Genomic DNA, 22,922 nt, shown 5'->3' with positions numbered 1-22,922 from the left:
TAAGATCTTACTTCTAAGATCTTACATCTTTCTTTATAGATTACCGTTTTTTAGTTCTTCACTGTTCTAAGATATTACAGCTCGCTTATGTTAGTAAAAAACGCCATTTTTCTGACGCAGAAAACAATGACGAGAGAGTCTTGATGATATACTCATTGTTGTTCTAAGATATTACAGCTCGCTTATGTTAGTAAAAAACGCCATTTTTCTGACGCAGAAAACAATGACGAGAGAGTCTTGATGATATACTCATTGTTGTTCTAAGATATTACAGCTCGCTTATGTTAGTAAAAAACGCCATTTTTCTGACGCAGAAAACAATGACGAGAGAGTCTTGATGATATACTCATTGTTGTTCTAAGATATTACAGCTCGCTTATGTTAGTAAAAAACGCCATTTTTCTGACGCATAGAACAATGACGAGAGAGTCTTGACGATATACTCATCGTTGTTCTAAGATATTACAGCTCGCTTATGTTAGTAAAAAACGCCATTTTTCTGACGCAGAAAACAATGACGAGAGAGTCTTGATGATATACTCATTGTTGTTCTAAGATATTACAGCTCGCTTATGTTAGTAAAAAACGCCATTTTTCTGACGCAGAAAACAATGACGAGAGAGTCTTGATGATATACTCATTGTTGTTCTAAGATATTACAGCTCGCTTATGTTAGTAAAAAACGCCATTTTTCTGACGCAGAAAACAATGACGAGAGAGTCTTGATGATATACTCATTGTTGTTCTAAGATATTACAGCTCGCTTATGTTAGTAAAAAACGCCATTTTTCTGACGCAGAAAACAATGACGAGAGAGTCTTGATGATATACTCATTGTTGTTCTAAGATATTACAGCTCGCTTATGTTAGTAAAAAACGCCATTTTTCTGACGCATAGAACAATGACGAGAGAGTCTTGACGATATACTCATCGTTGTTCTAAGATATTACAGCTCGCTTATGTTAGTAAAAAACGCCATTTTTCTGACGCAGAAAACAATGACGAGAGAGTCTTGATGATATACTCATTGTTGTTCTAAGATATTACAGCTCGCTTATATTAGTAAAAATACGCCATTTTTCTGACGCATAGAACAATGACGAGAGAGTCTTGATGATATACTCGTCGTTGTTCTAAGATATTGCAGCTCACTTATTTTAGTAAAACATACAAAGAATGCCATTTTTCTGACGCATAAAACAATGATGAGAGGGTCTTGATAATATACTCATTTTATATTCATTAAATAAATAAAAAACAAGTTTTTTAAATGAAAGTAAGGAGCGACATTAAAACTTAAAACGAACAGAAATTATTCCGTATATGAAAGGTGCTTTTCCTTCTGAACTCCCCGCTCTTTACGCTAACGTTTGACTCTTTCTCTTAACTCTACATTTTAAAACAGCAAAAAACTTTAGCGTAAAGAGCGGGGCGTTGAGAAGGAAAAGCCCCTTTCATATACGGAATAATTTCTGTTCGTTTTAAGTTTTAATGTCGCTCCTTACTTTCATTTAAAAAATTTGTTTTTTTTATTTAATTTCTGAACGTTTTTGAATCAATGCAGGTTTTGATTTTGGCTCTCCGCAGAGGAATAATTAAAACAAAATTTGTATATTTATTTTTTTTGGCTAAATGGCTTTCTCATAATTTTGATCGAATGATTTTGAGAAAAAAAGCGGGGGAGGAAGCCTAGTTGCCCTCGGATTTTCGGTTATACAACAACAAAAGAGAGAATAATGAGGACTTTTTTCCCAAGACAGTGAACCAACAAAACCTATTTGAATATTTCGGTCCTATATCTAAGGGCCGTCTTCAGCAAAGAAAAAATATAAAAAACAATAAAACACTTACAATAAAAGTTCTCAGTTAAAAATCCATTTGTTTTATTTTAAAATAGCCTTGGCATCATTACTTCTTAACGAAAAATTCAGCCAAGACTGTCTGATAAAAGCTAACATTTTGCAAGATAAAAAGGTTCATTCATTTCACTAACTGTATTTATTAAAAATTGGAATGATTTCTTATTGCGATACTTGCCTTCTCTGCAGCTAATCTGATAGTTCTTTTGATATTGGGCTTGTTTTTGTTCGTTCCTATTTTTGTTTTATTTTGAGTTAGATTATTTTCTATAATTAATTTTGTGTACATAGGGTTGAGTGAGTATTCACCCAAGTCTCTATTTAGGGATGTGTTATTATTTAAGTTTCGTTTGATTTCGATTGCCTCACGGACAGTTTGTTTGATTCCTAGGTCATTGCTAATTAGAATTGTTTCGTCAAATAGAACATAATGGTCTGGATTTTCAAAAATATGATTACTTAAAGCTGAATCGAAAGATATGGAGTTATTTTCAGATTTTAATGCTTTTTCAATACTTTCTTTGTGTTGCTGCAATCTTGTTCCTAAATTTTGGTGGTTTCGACCAATGTAATAATTTCCACAACTACATGGTATTTGATACACCCCTCGTAGACGAGTAATTGGGGTTTTATCCTTACCAGAATTGACAAGATTCATTATACTTAAATTGCTTGTGAATACAACACGTAAATTGTTCTTTTAATGTTTTAATGTTAAGAACTTTTAATGTTTTACGAATCTTTTTATAAGTAAAAGATATACGTAACTTATAAATTAGCTTACGTAAAGAACTTTTGTATTCTCATGTGTTTATTACATATATGACGGGGTTCGCCCCCTCGTCAGTACCTTGCTCTTTACACTAAAGCTTAAATTTTGTCCCTATTCATTAAGAATGACCCCTGAATCACAAAAGCCGCAGAATAAATAGTTGAAATTACTAAAAATACTTTAGCGTAAAGAGCGAGGTATTAGGAGGAGGTGAGCCCCTCATATTGGTAATAATTTCTGTTCCTTTTAAGTTTTAATGCTGCTGCTTACTTCCAGCTGAAAAAAAACTTTTTCATATTTATTTTTTCATTGTTTTTTTTTAAGTAATGCTAGTAAATCCTGCGCTCCCTTCATGGGAATTTTCTTCCCCTATGACAAGTTCCTCGATGGAAAGTTCCCCCAGCATATCCCCCTCTTCTCAAACCCTGCCTCCAACCAAAAAAATCCTCCTGAAAACGCCTGTACACTTCCCAGTAACCATTACTATATGTAGGCACTGGTCAAAGTTTTGAACTTGTAACCCCTCCCACGGGCACTGTGGGGGAGTAAGTCGTCCCCAAAGACATAGTTATAAGGTTTTTCGACTACGCTGAATGAAATGGCTATCTCAGCATTTCGATCCGTTGACTTTGGGAAAATAATTAGCGTGGGAGGGGGCCTAGGTGCCCTCCAATTTTTTGGTCACTTAAAAAGGGTACTAGAACTTTTCATTTCCGTTAGAATGAGCCCTCTCAGAACATTCTAGGACAACTGGGTCGATACGATCACCCCTGGGAAAAAAAACAACAAAAAAAACAAACAAATAAACACGCATCCGCGATCTGCCTTCTCGCAAAAAATATAAAATTCCGCATTTTTGTAGATAGGAGCTTGAAGCTTCTACAGTAAGGTTCTCTTGTACGCTGAATTTGATGGTGTGATTTTTGTTAAGATTCTATGACTTTTAGGGGGTGTTTCCCCCTATTTTTTTAATAACGCAAATTTTCTCAGGCTCGTAACTTTTAATGGGTAAGACTAAACTTGATGAAAATTATATATTTAAAATCAGCATTAAAACGCGATTCTTTTGATGTAGCTATTGGTACCAAAATTCCATTTTTCAGAGTTTTGGTTACTATTGAGCCGGGTCGCTCCTTACTACAGTTCGTTCCACGAACTGTTTGATAACAATGAATATACAATGAATATAAAATTCATTCAAACAAAACGGAGCAAAATAAATAGATACATGTTTTCAAAACTAATCTTGCTTTTTTGGCAGCTAGTCTCAAAGACCTTTTTATAATCAAATAAAAAAACAAGTTTTTTTAAACTGAAAGTAAGGAGTGACATTAAAACTTAAAACTAACAGAAATTACTTTGTATATGAAAGGGGCTGCTTCCTCATCAACGCCCCGCTCTTTAGGCTAAAGTTTGACTCTTTCTCTCAACTCTACTTTTTAAAACAGTAAAAACTTTAGCGTAAAGAGTGGGGCGTTGATGGGGAAGCAGCCCCTTTCATATACGAAGTAATTTCTGTTCGTTTTAAGTTTTAATGTCGCACCTTACTTTCAGTTAAAACAAACTTGTTTTTTTTATTTAATTTCTGAACGTTTTTGAATCAATGCATGTTTTGATTTTGGTTCTCCGCAGATGAATGATTAAAACGAAATTTTCATTTTCTTTTTTGGCTAAGTGGCTTTCTCATAATTTTGATCGAATGATTTTCAGAAAAAAGGAGTGGGGGAGGAGACCTAGTTGCCCTCCGATTTTTTGGTTACTTAAAAAGGCAACTAGATTTTTTTTTTTTTTTTTTTTTTTTTTTTAGTAAAAGATAGACGTAACTTACAAATTAGCTTACGTAACGAACTTTTGTATTCTCATGTTTTTATTATGTGTATGAGGGGGTTCACCCCCTCGTCAGTACCTCGCTCTTTACACTAAAGTTTAAACTTTGTCCCAATTCCTTAAGAATGACCCCTGAATCACAAAAGACGTAGAATAAATAGTTGAAATTATTAAAAATACTTTAGCGTAAGGAGCGAGGTATTAGGAGGATGTGAGCTCCTCATATGCGTAATAATTTCTGTTCTTTTTAAGTTTTAACACTATTCCTTACTTCCAGTTAAAAAAACTTTCTTATGTTATTTTTTTATTTTTTTTTAAATAATGCTAGAAAATCCTGCGCTCCCTTCATGGAAATTTTCTTCTCCCATGATAAATTCATCGATGGAAAGTTCCCCCAACATATCCCCCTCTTCTCAACTCCTCCCCCAACCCAAAGGTCCCCTTGAAAATGTCTGTACACTTCCCAATAACCCTTACTATGTTTAAGCACTGGTCAAAGTTTGTAACTTGTAGCCCCTGCCACGGGGACTGCGGGGGAGTAAGTCGTCCCCAAAGACATAGTTATAAGGTTTTTCAACCACGATGAATAAAATGGCTATCTTAGAATTTGATCCAGTGACTTGGGAAAATAATTACCGTGGGGAGGGGGCCTAGGTGCCCTCCAATTTTTCGGTCACTTAAAAAGGGCACTAGAACTTCTCATTTCCGTTAGAATGAGCCCTTTTACAACATTCTAGGACCTCTGGGTCGATACGATTATCCTGGAAAAAAAACAGACAAACAAAAAAACAAATAAACACGCATCCGTGATCTGCCTTCTAGCAAAAAATACAAAATTCCAAGTCAAATAGCGAAAATACAAGTCAAATATCGACATAAGCCACGCAACCTAATAATGCTAAGATTTTATCGGATACTATTCCACTTAGTGTCCTTATTGTCAAACTTTTTTTTTCTTTTTTTTGGTCTCAAAATATTCTGTCCTTTTTTTAAAAAAATATACTTTTTAAAAAAATAGATTTGAGAGAAAGAGTTAAACTTTAGCGCAAAGAGTGGGGCCTTGAGGAGGGAACATCCCCTTTCATATACGGAGTAATTTCTGTTCGTTTTAAGTTTCAATGTCCCTCCTTACTTTCAGTTAAAAAAAAATGGTTATTATTTAATTCAAAAATAAAATCACCAGGAGATCACATAGTCGTTTCCAGGATGACTTTCATAACAATAAAGCTAACGCTATGGCTATTTGTTGAACGAGACGAAGGCGGGGTCTCGGCACGAGGTTTTGCAACCGAAATCGTTAGGATAAAGAGTGTATAAATAGAACGAAGGATGAATATGACTTTCTATCCTGAAAAAATTACTGAGGGTCAATAAAGGATGATATAAAAAAAATGATTTTAACACTTTTATTTCCAAATGCAATAAAACGAGAAAAATAATATGTTTTTCCTGCTACTTAGAAAAGTTGAACTCTTAGACTGAAAGTAGAACCGTGGGAAAGCCATGGTACATTTTATAATCATTTAACGACTTAGACCAATGCTTTCACTTTTAGTTGAAAAAATTTCGATTTTCCTGGTACCAAGAGAAAAACATGTAATTTTTAATTTGAGTAGACTTAAAGTTAATTTTTTTTTCAAAAATCAATTTGACAAGATTGGATAAACATTTCAGTAACAAAAAAGGCTTAAGCGGCATGCTGACTACATAACAAGAACTTTAAAATGGAAGTTGAACCTAACCATTTCACATGAATAATAACACGCCCAAAACTCTGTAGGGGACTCGGTAAGGAATTACAAACGACTTTATATTCATAACCTTCTAATTAAGTTGGGACTCGAAAAAGGGCGAAAAGTCTAGTGTAAACAGATTGTTTACTTAAGGATTTTTGATTAATCTTCTTTAAAATTAGAATATCTAAACAATAAAAGCATGCTTTTCTCTTCACAGTCTAATAGCTATTTTTTATGAGGAATAATGTAGCTGTAATATCTTAGAACTTAGAGAGTCTTGATGATATTATCATCAAGACTCTCTCGTCAATGTTCTATGCGTCAGAAAAATGGCGTATTTTTACTAATATAAGCGAGCTGTAATATCTTAGAACAATGATGAGTATATTATCAAGACCCTCTCATCATTGTTTTATGCGTCAGAAAAATGGCGTTCTTAGTATGTTTTACTAACATAAGCGAGCTGTAATATCTTAGAACAACGACGAGTATATCATCAAGACTCTCTCGTCATTGTTCTATGCGTCAGAAAAATGGCGTTTTTTACTAACATAAGCGAGCTGTAATATCTTAGAACAACGATGAGTATATCATCAAGACTCTCTCGTCATTGTTCTATGCGTCAGAAAAATGGCGTTTTTTACTAACATAAGCGAGCTGTAACATCTTAGAACAACGATGAGTATATCATCAAGACTCTCTCGTCATTGTTCTATGCGTCAGAAAAATGGCGTTTTTTACTAACATAAGCGATCGGTAACATCTTAGAACAACGATGAGTATATCATCAAGACTCTCTCGTCATTGTTCTATGCGTCAGAAAAATGGCGTTTTTTACTAACATAAGCGATCGGTAACATCTTAGAACAACGATGAGTATATTCATCAAGACTCTCTCGTCATTGTTCTATGCGTCAGAAAAATGGTGTTTTTTACTAACATAAGCGAGCTGTAATATCTTAGAACAATGATGAGTATATTATTAAGACTCTCTCGTCATTGTTCTATGCGTCAGAAAAATGGTGTTTTCAACTAACATAAGCGAGCTGCAACATCTTAGAACAACGATGAGTATATCATCAAGACTCTCTCGTCATTGTTCTATGCGTCAGAAAAATGGTGTTTTTTACTAACATAAGCGAGCTGTAACATCTTAGAACAACGATGAGTATATCATCAAGACTCTCTCGTCATTGTTCTATGTGTCAGAAAAATGGTGTTTTTTACTAACATAAGCGAGCTGTAACATCTTAGAACAACGATGAGTATATCATCAAGACTCTCTCGTCATTGTTCTATGCGTCAGAAAAATGGCGTTTTTTACTAACATAAGCGAGCTGTAACATCATAGAACAACGATGAGTATATCATCAAGACTCTCTCGTCATTGTTCTATGCGTCAGAAAAATGGCGTTTTTTACTAACATAAGCGAGCTGTAACATCTTAGAACAACGATGAGTATATCATCAAGACTCTCTCGTCATTGTTCTATGCGTCAGAAAAATGGAGTTTTCAACTAACATAAGCGAGCTGCAACATCTTAGAACAACGATGAGTATATCATCAAGACTCTCTCGTCATTGTTCTATGCGTCAGAAAAATGGAGTTTTTTACTAACATAAGCGAGCTGCAACATCTTAGAACAACGATGAGTATATCATCAAGACTCTCTCGTCATTGTTCTTTGCGTCAGAAAAATGGTGTTTTTTACTAACATAAGCGAGCTGCAACATCTTAGAACAACGATGAGTATATCATCAAGACTCTCTCGTCATTGTTCTATGCGTCAGAAAAATGGTGTTTTTTACTAACATAAGCGAGCTGCAACATCTTAGAACAACGATGAGTATATCATCAAGACTCTCTCGTCATTGTTCTTTGCGTCAGAAAAATGGTTATTTTTACTAACATAAGCGAGCTGCAACATCTTAGAACAACGATGAGTATATCATCAAGACTCTCTCGTCATTGTTCTTTGCGTCAGAAAAATGGTGTTTTTTACTAACATAAGCGAGCTGCAACATCTTAGAACAACGATGAGTATATCATCAAGACTCTCTCGTCATTGTTCTATGCGTCAGAAAAATGGTGTTTTTTACTAACATAAGCGAGCTGTAACATCTTAGAACAACGATGAGTATATCATCGAGACTCTCTCGTCATTGTTCTATGCGTCAGAAAAATGGTGTTTTTTACTAACATAAGCGAGCTGTAACATCTTAGAACAACGATGAGTATATCATCAAGACTCTCTCGTCATTGTTCTATGCGTCAGAAAAATGGTGTTTTTTACTAACATAAGCGAGCTGCAACATCTTAGAACAACGATGAGTATATCATCAAGACTCTCTCGTCATTGTTCTATGCGTCAGAAAAATGGCGTTTTTTACTAACATAAGCGAGCTGTAACATCTTAGAACAACGATGAGTATATCATCAAGACTCTCTCGTCATTGTTCTATGCGTCAGAAAAATGGTGTTTTCAACTAACATAAGCGAGCTGCAACATCTTAGAACAACGATGAGTATATCATCAAGACTCTCTCGTCATTGTTCTATGCGTCAGAAAAATGGTGTTTTTTACTAACATAAGCGAGCTGCAACATCTTAGAACAACGATGAGTATATCATCAAGACTCTCTCGTCATTGTTCTATGCGTCAGAAAAATGGTGTTTTTTACTAACATAAGCGAGCTGCAACATCTTAGAACAACGATGAGTATATCATCAAGACTCTCTCGTCATTGTTCTTTGCGTCAGAAAAATGGTGTTTTTTACTAACATAAGCGAGCTGCAACATCTTAGAACAACGATGAGTATATCATCAAGACTCTCTCGTCATTGTTCTATGCGTCAGAAAAATGGTGTTTTTTACTAACATAAGTGAGCTGTAACATCTTAGAACAACGATGAGTATATCATCAAGACTCTCTCGTCATTGTTCTATGCGTCAGAAAAATGGTGTTTTTTACTAACATAAGCGAGCTGCAACATCTTAGAACAACGATGAGTATATCATCAAGACTCTCTCATCATTGTTCTATGCGTCAGAAAAATGGTGTTTTTTACTAAAATAAGCGAGCTGCAACATCTTAGAACAACGATGAGTATATCATCAAGACTCTCTCGTCATTGTTCTATGCGTCAGAAAAATGGTGTTTTTTACTAACATAAGCGAGCTGCAACATCTTAGAACAACGATGAGTATATCATCAAGACTCTCTCGTCATTGTTCTTTGCGTCAGAAAAATGGTGTTTTTTACTAACATAAGCGAGCTGCAACATCTTAGAACAACGATGAGTATATCATCAAGACTCTCTCGTCATTGTTCTATGCGTCAGAAAAATGGAGTTTTCAACTAACATAAGCGAGCTGCAACATCTTAAAACAACGATGAGTATATCATCAAGACTCTCTCGTCATTGTTCTATGCGTCAGAAAAATGGTGTTTTTTACTAACATAAGTGAGCTGTAACATCTTAGAACAACGATGAGTATATCATCAAGACTCTCTCGTCATTGTTCTATGCGTCAGAAAAATGGTGTTTTTTACTAACATAAGCGAGCTGCAACATCTTAGAACAACGATGAGTATATCATCAAGACTCTCTCGTCATTGTTCTATGCGTCAGAAAAATGGTGTTTTCAACTAACATAAGCGAGCTGCAACATCTTAGAACAACGATGAGTATATCATCAAGACTCTCTCGTCATTGTTCTATGCGTCAGAAAAATGGTGTTTTTTACTAATATAAGCGAGCTGCAACATCTTAGAACAACGATGAGTATATCATCAAGACTCTCTCGTCATTGTTCTTTGCGTCAGAAAAATGGTGTTTTTTACTAACATAAGCGAGCTGCAACATCTTAGAACAACGATGAGTATATCATCAAGACTCTCTCGTCATTGTTCTATGCGTCAGAAAAATGGCGTTTTTTACTAACATAAGCGAGCTGCAACATCTTAGAACAACGATGAGTATATCATCAAGACTCTCTCGTCATTGTTCTATGCGTCAGAAAAATGGTGTTTTTTACTAACATAAGCGAGCTGCAACATCTTAGAACAACGATGAGTATATCATCAAGACTCTCTCGTCATTGTTCTATGCGTCAGAAAAATGGAGTTTTCAACTAACATAAGCGAGCTGCAACATCTTAGAACAACGATGAGTATATCATCAAGACTCTCTCGTCATTGTTCTATGCGTCAGAAAAATGGTGTTTTTTACTAACATAAGCGAGCTGCAACATCTTAGAACAACGATGAGTATATCATCAAGACTCTCTCGTCATTGTTCTATGCGTCAGAAAAATGGCGTTTTTTACTAACATAAGCGAGCTGCAACATCTTAGAACAACGATGAGTATATCATCAAGACTCTCTCGTCATTGTTCTATGCGTCAGAAAAATGGAGTTTTCAACTAACATAAGCGAGCTGCAACATCTTAGAACAACGATGAGTATATCATCAAGACTCTCTCGTCATTGTTCTATGCGTCAGAAAAATGGTGTTTTTTACTAACATAAGCGAGCTGTAACATCTTAGAACAACGATGAGTATATCATCAAGACTCTCTCGTCATTGTTCTATGCGTCAGAAAAATGGCGTTTTTTACTAACATAAGCGAGCTGTAACATCTTAGAACAACGATGAGTATATCATCAAGACTCTCTCGTCATTGTTCTATGCGTCAGAAAAATGGTGTTTTCAACTAACATAAGCGAGCTGCAACATCTTAGAACAACGATGAGTATATCATCAAGACTCTCTCGTCATTGTTCTATGCGTCAGAAAAATGGTGTTTTCAACTAACATAAGCGAGCTGCAACATCTTAGAACAACGATGAGTATATCATCAAGACTCTCTCGTCATTGTTCTATGCGTCAGAAAAATGGTGTTTTTTACTAACATAAGCGAGCTGCAACATCTTAGAACAACGATGAGTATATCATCAAGACTCTCTCGTCATTGTTCTATGCGTCAGAAAAATGGCGTTTTTTACTAACATAAGCGAGCTGCAACATCTTAGAACAACGATGAGTATATCATCAAGACTCTCTCGTCATTGTTCTATGCGTCAGAAAAATGGTGTTTTCAACTAACATAAGCGAGCTGCAACATCTTAGAACAACGATGAGTATATCATCAAGACTCTCTCGTCATTGTTCTATGCGTCAGAAAAATGGTGTTTTTTACTAACATAAGCGAGCTGCAACATCTTAGAACAACGATGAGTATATCATCAAGACTCTCTCGTCATTGTTCTATGCGTCAGAAAAATGGCGTTTTTTACTAACATAAGCGAGCTGCAACATCTTAGAACAACGATGAGTATATCATCAAGACTCTCTCGTCATTGTTCTATGCGTCAGAAAAATGGCGTTTTTTACTAACATAAGCGAGCTGCAACATCTTAGAACAACGATGAGTATATCATCAAGACTCTCTCGTCATTGTTCTATGCGTCAGAAAAATGGAGTTTTCAACTAACATAAGCGAGCTGCAACATCTTAGAACAACGATGAGTATATCGTCAAGACTCTCTCGTCATTGTTCTATGCGTCAGAAAAATGGTGTTTTTTACTAACATAAGCGAGCTGTAATATCTTAGAACAATGATGAGTATATTATCAAGACTCTCTCATCATTGTTTTCTGCGTCAGAAAAATGGCGTTCTTTGCATTTTTTATTAACATAAGCGAGCTGTAATATCTTAGAACAGTGAAGAACTAAAAAACGGTAATCTATACAGAAAGATGTAAGATTTTAGAAGTAAGATCTTAGTGCTATAGAACTTTATTTCAATTTTCAATTTCAATTATTTTTCAATTTTCAGGGATAGTACCTAACTCCTCCAACTAGGGCTACATTACTGTTGGGATACCCTCGTTGTTTAACTCAGTTGTAAGCTTACGCATCTCCTTGACGCTACTCAAGTATTATTTGAAGAAAGATCAGCCAAAGAACAACATGGAAACTACTATTCTTTGCCTTCATGTTGGAAAATGTGCTTTAATTTCATTGGTTTACTTTCTTGATTTATTTTTACAAGCCAGTCCATTATTCCTTAAGCAAAAATCAAAAATGGAGGCCAAATAACTTTTTCTTTTTAATATCTTGTTGTTTTGTCAATTTTGTCAGTAAAAAGTAGGTGAAACCTGATAGGTTCTTTTGTACGAAATTATAAGCCGGTACAAGCCTGGACAATATTTTGAGTCACACCATGTTTTGAAAATAAACAGTGTTTTTCTACGGACAATCCAAAATGATTAATTTTACTAGATCATGAACGATTAGCTTGTTTGTTTTAATTTAGTTTTATCTACTCGTTACTTCTGATATCTGTTCCGAAACGGTTCGAGGGGTAAAGAGAGGTGTAAATTTACAGAGGTAAATTTAGGTCTTGAGGGGTAAATTTAGTCTTGTCAACACATATCAAACATAACTGACCAGCAGACAATTTAACTATTTTGCTAATAAATAATGATTAGATCTTAGTTTTTCCTGACAGATCCTAACCTGAGGTACATATTTACCAGAATAGAAAAAATGAATGATTTTGGTATCGCTCGTCTTTCCAACAATGCGTCTTAGGCCCAGCGCCCACGGGGCAACTGTTTTTAGAATAGAATTGATAACCGTTTGCGCACGCAGCTACTTTATGACCATAGCCTTGAAGTACAGTGAGGACCCACCCAAGAGGCAATCTAAATGAGACTGGTTTCTAATCAGTCTAAAACTACCTCCGTATGAGCCTCCAGCCGTGGTCACAGTTGCGTTGCAGAGTATTGTCCCAAACATTTTCGGGAGCTACCGCGTTGATATTTTCTGATTATTTTGCCTCTCAACTTGTCAGACCAGGAATTAAACAAGAAATTGTAGGAGAAGTGGAGAAGCCTGAAGAGGTGAACAATTATAAACTTCCACCGTACTCAAGGAAATCTTTCTTTTGCTGCTAAGAACAGTCTTTTTCTTGTTTTGTCAAGTAACTATACAATTTTCAGTGAATCTTCAAGCATCAATAAATGGGGAAGGGATAAGTTGCATTTGCCATATACATAGCCAAGATCTACATAGACATCCTTAAGGCTTGTTAGAAGTATAATAAAATAATTTTTTTTTTATGTAAACGTTATGTTTTTCTAGCAAATCTTATCATTTGACTGAATACAGGCTCTAATTTTTCTATTTATTGGTGAATCCACAGTAATTGAATGTTCTATATTTACTTGTAAATTTTAAAACAACAAAGGGTAAGTGACAAAACCAACACCAAATTTTACCATTTACATACTTAATAAAGTTTTGTTCTTGTAATTATATTTTGTCTTGTTTCTTCTTCTTGTTTTATGAAAGCGAAAGTCAAGAATAAAATAGAATAAGGTGTATCCTGTTCCCTCCCCTAAAACCAGCCTGGTTTATTTCCCTCGACTCCCTCCCCCCAGAAAAAAAACACTTTTATTTCGTTTTTTGGAAGTCAGCAGCTCCTTAGTTGTCGATTTCAGGTTATTCTACCCTTTAACCCTGCATCCTGTTAGTTTTTATTCACCTGGAACGGATGGTGTTATAAAATTCGAAAGCGGAACTTCCTAGTGGATTCCAAATTTTTAAACCGTCATGTCACTGCTCATTAAGATGAGAGATAGGATTACCTAACCATGCATTCAATCTACATGTGTTGTACTCTTGTGGAACTGATATCTCAACTCTTAGATAAGAAGGAGTCGCATTCCAGGTGTGTCCCTTCCAGGGCGGGGAAGAAGGAGTAAACAGTGCATGTTAACAGGATAAGAGAAATTAAAAGAGTAGGAAAAAGTAAAAAAAAAATTGTTACAGTATATTTCTGTTATCATAATAATCTTTACAAGACAAATGGACCGAGACGCATATTCAGATATACTCAAAATCTCCCCCCCCTTTCTCTCTCTTCCTGTCTTATTCCATTTGTTACTCCTTCAATACCTCCCAGACTGTGCAAAATTAGGTAGCACATTAAAATCTGAAGTGGTTTTGTAGGAACTAAACAATGATAATTCAAAGCTGTAATTAAGGAAAGTGGTTAGAGGAAAGCCGGGTATATCTTGCTATTGGTAGAAGTTTGAAAAGATTTTTAGTCAATAAGTGTTATATTGTATACAAATATTGGTAAACTGAGCTTTAATTCATTCATAGAGGGGGGCAAATATATATATTCAGTTTCTTCTAATTTCTTATTCTTTTTCAATAAACATCTGTGTTACGTTGCATTTCATTATTTGATCTCATGAAAAAACGTGGATAGTTTTCACATTTTAATCTTTCCATTCGCTAGGTATTTCTTCTTTTATTTTTAATAGTAAAATTACATATTACTGTTTTTTTTTGGTGAATTTCGTTTTGTTAATGTTTTTACGAAGTACCTTAGGTCATTCTTCTTCACATCAAAGTACCGTCGCGAACCATCTTAGATGCTGTAAAAACCCCACACCTAGTTAATTTTGATCATGTTTGAAGCTTATTTTTTCGGTAAGTTTTTGTTTTTCCAACTTTTTGTAAAGTATCTTTTATTAGTTTTCCTCACATGTGAAAGGCGTCGCAAAATTTGATACTCTTAGAATGCCACACCTAATTAAACTTGATCAAATTTGAAGCTAAACACATTTTACAGTTGATTAGAACCAGGCACAAATGCTTTCATATGTTGAAAATATCAAAGTTGTCATAGAATAGCTTTAATCTGCCCCCTTCTTTCGGATGACGGCACCGCTAAGCTAACAAAGAGCTGTTATTATTGAAACCTTGCTGGCTCTTCAATATTCTTATATTAGTTTCAAAGGAAAGTCAGAAAAGAAATGAATAAATGGATCGCAGAATTTTTCCAGAAATTTATTTGTGTTGCTTTTTTTGAAAAAAAAGAAAAATTTTACAAGGTCAATTTGTATGAGAATTTCTTCTCATTACATGTTCAGTGGAGTAAGAAAATTACAAGTGTCTAAGATAATTATTTTTTTTCACCTGCTTAATTTTGATCTAATTTACAGAATATATTTTGCACTTTACTGAAAAAATGACCGTGGATTGCTGGGGCGTAGTGCCAGCATTTTTATTGGGAGGGGGGAAAGAATCGTTCGAGCGCTACTGAAGAAAAGTTACCATTTACCTAGTTTTACATTACCATTTACATTAGTTTTTTAATGTTTTGAAAATAGAGTTGAGAGAAAGAGTCAAACTTTAGCGTAAAGAGTGGGGCGTTGAGAAGGGAACAGCCCTTTCATATAAGGAGTAATTTCTGTTCGTTTTAAGTTTCAAGGCCACTCCTTACTTTCAGTTAAAAAAATTATTTTTTTAATTTAATAATTCTAAATCTAATATTATATTGTAACATGATTCGTATGATATTTAAAAATTTAACAACTGAACATATTAAATAAACCTACAACACACACTTGATGATGGAATAAAAAAAAAGGAATATTTTGGCTCTCTACTACACAGACGTTACGAAAATTGTTGTCGTCTATGTTTTCTATATTAAATTCCTTTATCAAACAGTTCGTGGTAACGAACTGTAGTAGGGAGCGACCCGGCTCAATAGTAAACGAAACTCTAAAAAACGGAATTCTGATACTAATAGATACATCAAAAGAACCAGATTTTTTAAGCTGATTTTAAAAAAGCTACGAGCCTGAGAAAATTTTCCTTGTTTTGGAAAACAACCTCTAAAGGTCATAGTCATAGAGAGTCATAGAAACGAGAATCACACCATCGCATTCAGAGTATCAGAGAACCCTACTGAAGAAGTTTCAAGCTCCTATCTACAATCAAACAGTTCGTGGTAACGAACGACCGGAGCGACCCGGCTCAATAGTAAACGAAACTCTAAAAAACGGAATTTTAATGCTAAAAAATACATCAAAAGAATCGAATTTTTATGCTGATTCTAAATATATAAATTTCATCAAATTTAGTCTTTGTCACAAAAAGTTACGAGCCTGAGAAAATTTGCCTTATTTTGGAAAATAGGGGGAAACACCCCCTAAAAGTCATAGAATTAACGAAAATCACACCATCGCATTTGGCGTATCAGAGAACCCTATAGCAAAAATTTCAAGCTCCTATCTACAAAAATGTGGAATTTCGTATTTTTTGCCAGAAGACAAATCACGGGTGCGTGTTTATTTGTTTGTTTGTTTTTGTTTTTTTATGTTTTTTCCAAGGGTCATCGTATCGACCAAGTGGACCTAGAATGTTGCAAGAGGGCTCATTCTAACAGAAATAAAAAGTTCTAGTGCCCTTTTTAAGTGACCCAAAAAATTGGAGGGCACATAGGCCCCCTCCCACGCTCATTTTTGCCCAAAGTCAACGGATCAAAATTTTGAGATAGCCATTTTGTTCCACGTAGTCGAAAACCATAATAACTATGTCTTTGGGAATGACTTACTCCCCCACAATCACTGGGGGAGGGGCTGCAAGTTACAAACTTTGACCAGTGTTTACATATAGTAATGGTTATTGGGGAGCGTACAGACGTTTCAGGGGGATCTTTTTGGTTTGGGGGTGGGGTTGGGGGGAGAGGGCTATGTGTGAGGATCTTTCCTTGGAGGAATATCTCATGGGGAAGGAAAAATTCAATGAAAAGGGCGTAGGATTTTCTAGCATTACTATAAAAAAACAATGAAAAAATAAACATGAAAAGTTTTTTCAATTGAAAGTAAGGAGTAGCATTGAAACTTAAAACGAACAGAGATTATTACGCATATGAGGGGTTCTAAAAATTGTTTAGCATAAAGAGCGAGGTATATAGGAGGGGATAAATACATCGCTATTTATGCTTAAGTATTTTTAGTAATTTCAACTATTTATTCTACGGCCTTTCTGATTCAGGGGTCATTCTTAAAGAATTGGGACAAAAATTACGATTTAGTGTAAAGAGCGAGGTATTAACGAAGGTACAAACCCCCTCCTATACGTAATAAAAATATAAGAATATAAAAGTTTGTTATGTAAGTTAATTCTTAAGTTACGTATATTTTTTACTAATAAAAACGTTCGTTAAAAATTAAAAGTTCTAGTTGCCTTTCTAAGTAACCGAATAATAGGAGGGCAACTAGGCCTCCTTCCCCACCCCTTATTTCTCAAAATCGTCTTATCAGAACTAAGAGAAAGCCATTTAGCTAAAAAAAAAGAATTAATATACAAATTTCATTTTAATAATTTATGTGCGGAGAGCCAAAATCAAACATGCATTAATTCAAAAACTTTCAGAAATTAAATAAAAAAAACTAGTTTTTTTAACTGAAAGTAAGGAGCGACATTAAAACTTAAAACGAACAGAAATTACTCCAAAATGAAATGGGTTGTCCCCTCTGCAATCCCTCGCTCTTTAAACTAAAGTTTGACTCTTTGCCACAATTCTACTTTTTAAAACAATTAAAAGCTTTAGCGTAAAGAGCGAGGGATTGCGGAGGGGACAACCCATTTCATATACGGAGTGATTTCTGCTCGTTTTAAGTTTTAATGTCGCTCCTTAGTTTCAGTTAAAAAAAAAACTAGTTCTTTTTATTTAATTAAATAGAAAAAACAAGTTTTTTAAATGAAAGTAAGGAGCAACATTAAAACTTAAAACGAACAGAAATTATCTGTATATGAAAGGAGCTGCTTCCTCCTCAACGCCCCGGTCTTTACGCTAAAGTTTCTTACTGTTTAAAAATAGAGTTAAGAGAAAAAGTGAAACTTTAGCGTAAATAGCGGGGCTTTGATGAGGAAGCAGCCCCTTTCATATACGGAATAATTTATGTCCGTTTCAAGTTTTAATGTTGCTCATTACTTTCAATTAAAAAATTTGTTTTTTCTATTTCATTTCTGGCTGTTTTTGAATTAATGCATATTTTGATCTTGGCTCTCTGCACATAAATAATTAAAACAAAATTTCCATATTAATTAATTGTAATCATCGGAAGACTTTGAAAAAAAAGGAGTGAAGGAGGAGGCCTAGTTTTCCTCTAATTTTTTGATTACTTAAAAAGGCAAATAGAACTTTTAATTTTTTACAAACGTTTTCATTGGTAAAAATTATGTGTAACTTGCGAATTAAGTTACGTAACGAACTTCTATATTCGTATGTTTTTATTGCGTATATGAGGGGATTCAAACCTCGTCGATACCTCGCTCTTTACACTAAAGCTTAAATGTCCCAATTCCTTAAGAATGAACTCTGAATCAAAAAGGCCGTAGAATAAATAGTTGAATTTACTAAAAATATTTAAGCGTAAAGAGTGAGGTATAACGAGGAGGTAAACCCCTCTTATGCGTAATAATTTGTGTTCGTTTTAAATTTTAATGCTGCTCCTTACCTTCAGTAGAAAAAACTTTTCAAGTTTATTTTTTCAATGTTTTTTTCAAATAATACTAGAAAATCCCGCGCCCTCTTCATTGAAATTTTCTTCCCCCATGAAAATTTTCTCCATGGAAATATCCTCCCATGTAACCCCCCCCCCCCCCAACTCTCCCCCTAAACCACAAAAATCCCCCTGAAAACGCCTGTACACTTCCCAGTAACCATTACTATATGTAAACACAGGTCAAAGTTTGCAACTTGCAGCCTTTCCCACGGGGACTGTGGGGAGTAAGTCGGCCCCCAAGACATAGTTTTAAAGTTTTTCGACTATGATAAATAAAAGGGCTATCTCAGAATTTTGATCCGGTGACTTTTGGAAAAAATGAGCGTGGGAGGAGGCCTAGGTGACCTCCAATTTTTTGTCATTTAAAAAGGGCACTATAACTTTTCATTTCCGTTAGAATGAGCCCTCTCACGACATTATAGGAGCACTCAGACGATATGATCACCCCTGGAAAAAAAACACGTATCCTTGATCTGTCTTCTGGCAAAAAATGCGAAATTCCACACTTTTGTAGACAGGAGCTTGAAACTTCTATAATAAGATTCTCTGATACACTGAATCTGATGGTGTGATTTTCGTTAAAATTTCATGACTTTTAGGGGTGTCTCCCCCTATTTTCTAAAATGAGGCAAATTTTTTCAGGCTCGTAACTTTCGATGGGTGTAACTGATCTTGATGAAACTTATATATTTAAAATCAGCATTAAAATGCAATTCTTTGATGTAACTATTGGTATCAAAATTCGATTTTAAGAGTTTTGGTTACTATTGAGCAGGGTTGCTACTTACTACAGTTCGTTACCACGAACTGTTTGAAAATCTTATTGTTTTTTTTTTGCCAGAAGACCGATCACGGATGCGTGTTTATTTGTTTGTTTTTGTTTGTTTTTTTCCCAGGGGTGATCGTATCGACCAAGTGGTCCTAGAATTTCGCAAGAGGGCTCATTCTTGTGGAAATTAAAAGTTCTAGTGCCCTTTTTAAATGGCCATAAAAATTGGAGGGCACCTAGGCCCCCTCCCACGCTCACTTTTTCTCAAATTCAACGGATCAATATTTTGAGATAGCCATTTTGCTCAGCATAGTCGAAAAACATAACAACTGTGTCTTTGGGGCTGACTTACTCCCCCACAGTCCCCGAGGGAGGGGCTGCAAGTCAAAAACTTGGACCATTATTTACATATAGAAATGGTTATTGGGAAGTGTACAGACATTTTCAGGAGGATTTTTTGGTTGGAGGATTGAGGGGAGGGGGCTACGTGGGAGGGTCTTCCCTTGGAGAAATTTGTCATGGGAGAAGAGAAATTCCATGAAAGGGGCGCAGGATTTTCAAGTATTATTAAAAAAAAATTGAAAAAATAAATATGAAAAAGTTTTTTTTCCACTGAAAGTAAGGACCAGCATTAAAACTTAAAACGAACAGAGATTATAACGCATATGAGGAGTTCATGTCTTCCTAAATACCTCGCTCTTTGCGCTAAAGTATTTTAGTAATTTCAACTATTTATTCTACAGCCTTTGTGATTCAGGGGTCAATCTTAAGGAATTGGGACAAAATTAAAACTTTAGTGTAAAGAGTGAGGCATTAACAAGGGGGCAAACCCCGCATATACATAATAAAGATGTACGAATATAGAAGTTCGTTACGTAAGTTAATTTGTAAGTTACAAATTTGTATTTGTAAGTTTATATTTTTTACTAATAAAAACGTTCGTTAAAAATTCTAGTTGCCTTTATAAGTAATCGAGATTTGGATGACAACTAGACCTCCTCCCCACCCTTTTTCTCAAAATCGTCTGATCAAAGAGAAAGAGAAAGTCATTTATCAAAAAAAAAAAAAATAATAATACGCAAATTTCGTTTTAATTATTCATTTACGGAGAGCCAAAATCAAACACGCATTAATTCAAAAACGTTCAGAAATTAAATAAAAAAAAAAACAATTTTTTTTAACTGAAAGTAAGGAGTGACATTAAAACTTAAAACGAACAGAAATTACTCCGTGTATGAAAAGGGCTGTTCCCTCCTCAACGTCCCGCTAATTACGCTAAAGTTATTTACTGTTTTATAAAGTAAAACTGAGAGAAACAGCCAAACTTTAGCGTAAAGAGCGGGGCGTTGAGGAGGAAACAGCCCCTTTCATGCACGGTGTGATTTCTGTGCGTTTTAAGTTTTAATGTCGCTTCTTACTTTCAGTTAATTTTTTTTTTAATTTAATTACTTTATCAAGGTCAGTTTGTAATTCTCTTACAAATGCCAATAGTGCAAGTGATGACAATCTTTCTTGTCCCGTGGTGTTGCGGCAGTACCTCTTTAACCATCGAAGGCAAGAAAAAGATCTTTCAGATTACGCAGAATTCATAGAAAAAATTAATTACAGTTTAAATTGATCTAATATCATAGAAAACACACATTTCAAGTGTTTTTCAGCCAAACAGATGTTCTTTCCTGAATATTTTTGTTTTTTATATCCTCAACTCCGTAAAAACGCTGTAGCTCAGACATGCAGCTTTCAAAGTCGGGCTTATAGTATTCACACACAAAGCTTACATTGTCTTTGTTCATGTTGTTTGTACCTAGTATTACGCTTAATTTGTTCAAATCGTCCAAAATGTTCTCTTCTATCCTACTTTCAATCTCTGCAGTTAGAACATCAATAACAGGATACAACACTGTATTTTTGAAAAACTCCTTTGCTGTCTCATATGGAACTATTGTACCCCCACCTAATTTCACTGGAGCTTCACGTTTTCGGGGCAATTAAGGGCCTATAAAATCACATTTATTAGTTAATTCTGAACTGTGAAGGCAATCATAAAGTGCGATATGACACTCACAACGTATACTTTTGTTAAAAAAACTTGTTTTTTTTATTTAATGTTTATCTTTAATATCTTAAACATTTAATGTTTTTTTATTTAATTTTTCGGTTTTAAACCAGAGAGACACATGGCAAAGTCACGTTTGCATACTAGGGGGAAGGAGGGGTGGGTGGGTAAGATTTAGTGCAGCTGCGGTCAAAATGTGTTAACTAAAATTATTCGACATATTATTAAGTAGGTCAAAGGATTGTTTTTAACATATTCAATCGCCTCAATCCTATATTCTTCTTTTTTTTTCTATGAAAATACCAAATAAAAATTTATTTTTGAAATCAAGGGATGGGGGGTATAGGAAGCATACCCCCACCCGTGGTTGGCACCACTGGAACCAGTTTCAATAGCAACAAGAGCGTAATACCATTCATTAATCAGGATTTTAGGTTCTTACACCTCTGTCTTTCTGAATTCCTTCGGCACTGCCCTATGAGATAGCCTAGACCAAGTATCAAATAACATATATTGAAAACAGTTGAACTTGTTTCTCGTTTTATGGGTTTCAAGCACTAATCCTGCCAACAAGAGCAAAAGCCTCCCTGGTTGATGTTACGCTGAGCTTCTATAAGAAGTAGATGACCTATTTCCTTGATGATAAGACTTCAAAGGCGGTATATTTGTATAAATATTAATGAGGAAGCGTAATGCGCCACTAATTTTAGTATTTTTTATATTAAAAACGAGGTGTGATAAACTAAAAAAAAACTATCTGATCGATGTAAAGAGCGAATTTCAAGCTTAAAACGAGTAACAGTTTTAAAGTTACTTAATGAATTATAGTTGGTTTTTTCAAATTATTAGGGGGCTACTGCCCCATTGCCTCCCCCCAAACTACGCCACTGGTGGATTGAGAAACGCCATACCTTCTCAAGCCAGAACATAATTTGTACGCTGCTGAAAAAAAAAAAACGAAAAAAAAACGAATCCATGTGCATTGTCAGTCTATAAAACATATTTTTTTAGTGAAGTACTAATTTTGTTCTAGTCTTGAGAAAGTATGGGGGTTGTCACTCCTACTCATGTTAATTTCTGCTTGTTTTGAGTTTGACTCTGTTATTTAATGTAATTTCTGTTCGTTTTTGGTTTCATTTAGTTATTAATGTTGATTTTGTGTTAGTTTAGTTTCACGCTTGTTAGATTATTTCATTTCAAATGCTCATTTTCGGTTTAATGGAGTTCTTTGCTTTTCTATGAAAAACTGATTTTGTGGAAAAAGCTTTTTAAAACTAATAATAATAAAAGTTCAAATATTTTGGCTTCACGTCCGGAGGCCCTTATTAGCGAAAAAATAAAACTAAAAAGATTGAGCAAAACATATGATGGAAAGGAAAAAAACAAAAACACAAACTGTAAAATTAGAAAGATGTGTTTTTTATCGATTGAGTCTTTATTTTTTCTACTGTGGTACCTACTGAAAAATCTATATATTCATTGATTTGCGGTTTCGGTCTTTACCAGTCACGTAT

At 34.8% G+C, this 22,922-nt stretch overlaps 1 protein-coding gene across 1 annotated transcript in view; it reads left to right on the top strand.

Moving 5' to 3' along the window:
- Nucleotides 1-22,922, top strand: part of LOC136037067 (discoidin domain-containing receptor tyrosine kinase B-like) — a 184,432-nt gene that overhangs the window by 38,258 nt on the left and 123,252 nt on the right. The gene's annotated exons all lie outside the window — the stretch shown is intronic.

Source organism: Artemia franciscana, chromosome 16, assembly GCF_032884065.1.
Source record: "Artemia franciscana chromosome 16, ASM3288406v1, whole genome shotgun sequence".
Classification (NCBI taxonomy): Eukaryota; Metazoa; Arthropoda; class Branchiopoda; order Anostraca; family Artemiidae; genus Artemia; species Artemia franciscana.
This window is presented reverse-complemented; position numbering and strand designations above follow the sequence as displayed.